At 68.6% G+C, this 1,917-nt stretch overlaps 1 protein-coding gene across 2 annotated transcripts in view; it reads right to left on the bottom strand.

The window, feature by feature from the left end:
* The window catches only part of LOC123128213 (uncharacterized), a gene marked incomplete at its 5' end in the record, with an annotated part of 31,825 nt that overhangs the window by 25,450 nt on the left and 4,458 nt on the right, over positions 1–1,917 (bottom strand).

The raw sequence follows: 1,917 nt of genomic DNA on the forward strand, positions 1-1,917 counted from the left end.
TAGCAACAGAAGCTAGGCCTCGATGGTGAGCACCGGTGGAGCATGCAGAGCGTCGGAGGGGTTCGCCGGCACTTCCCAGCCGTGGTAGTCCGCAAGCGCGGCGATCGTGTCGGCGGCCAGGGGGCGATCGAACATGCGTGCGTATCTCTCGAGTATGGAGTCGGAGATTGGCTCGTCTTGTTGCAGCAGGCCGAGACGGCGTAGAAGCACTCGTTTCGCCTTCATCTCAGAATCGAGCCCGCGATCAGCCTTGGCAATACGTCCGCTGCGTCGAGGTGTGAAATCCAACGGGACGGCGTTGCGTCGGCGGCGCGGTGTTGGGGGTGGGAGAATAGGCGCGTTGGGGCACTGAAGCGAGGAGACGAACCGCTCCAAGCGCCCCCACCTCGCGATCGTGGCCGTCGACGGCTGGGATCCCCTCCGTGGCACGTGGGGCAATAATTATGGCCTGGCAGGTGTTGGGCCCGCCAACCACTTCCTGCGCCAGGGTTGGCTGCTGCGTCACGGGGCCATGCAAAGCACTGCCCGGCACCGCGGGGGCCTCAGCCTATAGCACGCGGGCGGGGGGTGGGGCTGGCTTTGTCTGTGCCGCGGTGGGTCCGGGCTGCGTCGCCTGCGGGCCGCAGGCCGGTGTTGAGATGGGGTTGGTGCAGAGGGTTTCAGGAATCTCCGGCCTGTCGGCGGCAGGATGGCCAGAGGCAGCACTGTCGGGGCAGCGTGGGGTATCGGGCTCAGAGGCTGGCCCCTGTGATGGGCTCAGCGGGGCTTGGCCGGGCGCAGAAGGCTGACAAGTGGCAAGCCCGTGCCTCCCAGGGCTGACCTGGGGAGGCAGCTCTTCGGTGTCGCGTGGCGGGGACCGCGTCAACCCGTTGACTGGAGCGCCCGTGGTCGACTGGCAACCGACAGGCAAGGGCCCGGTCGTGGTAGCAGCAATCTGTTGGCGAAGTGCGGGCCCGCTAGCAGGGACGGGGGCCGTGGATGGGTGGGGGCCCAGAATGCCTCGCCACCCGCGGTACGGAGGACGCGTACCACGACAGCGACGTTGGCCTTGGTCGGCGGTCCCAGCTTGCCGGGTGCCAGGCGGTGACGCCCGAGAGGAGCGCGGCCGGAACTCGTGTCGCCGGGGCCAGCATGGAGGGAGCGGGGGGGGACGGGTGGTTCACATCACCATCATCGGCACCGTCCGGCGAGCGCGGCCGTGCTGGCGGAGGCGCCGGCAGACGGAAATCTTCCGAGGCAGTGACCAGGATCTGCACTGGCTTGCGGAGTGTGCGTCGGACAAGGCGCTCGGCGCGGTTGGGGTCAGCGTCGGCGTCGACGGCGTCTGGCTCCGGGAGCAGCAGGTCGGTAGACCGCGGGATGGCGTCGGGGTTCGCAGTCCATGCCGAGAACCTGAACCTGGACATGTCGCTGCCATCACGGGTGGAGGGGAGGAGGTGCTCGATCTCGAGAAACAGGAAGAGCATGGACTCGACGGAGGAGCGGTGCCACGCCTGGTCGGGGAGGCCGACGAGCTCGACCTCCACCCGAAAACGCAGTTGCACCGGCTCGCAGCCGGCTGAGTGACTCCATGGGTGGATGATGAGTCTGAAGCGCGGCGAGCGCACCGGGCGCAGGGCCACCCTGGTGCGGGCCTCGGTCGAGGAGAACTTGAGGAGGAACTCGTCGTGGCCGCGGCTGTGGACGGAGAACTCGTCGTCGGCGAGACCGAATCATTCGCGCAGCAGCCCAGTAACCTCCTCGCGGCCAATGCCTGAGCGGTTCCCAGCGACGGTGGCCGTGAGGGCGCGCTCCCGCAGCTCCGTCTCGGCGGCGACCAGCCTGGCCGTGCGCGGCAGGTAGCACACGGCAGACGCGGGGCGGAGGGCGGGATGGCCGGAGAGCACGACCGGCGTCCTGCTCGAGGTGTTGGAGGAG

The sequence above is a fragment of the Triticum aestivum genome, chromosome 6A (genome assembly GCF_018294505.1).
Source record: "Triticum aestivum cultivar Chinese Spring chromosome 6A, IWGSC CS RefSeq v2.1, whole genome shotgun sequence".
NCBI lineage: Eukaryota > Viridiplantae > Streptophyta > Magnoliopsida > Poales > Poaceae > Triticum > Triticum aestivum.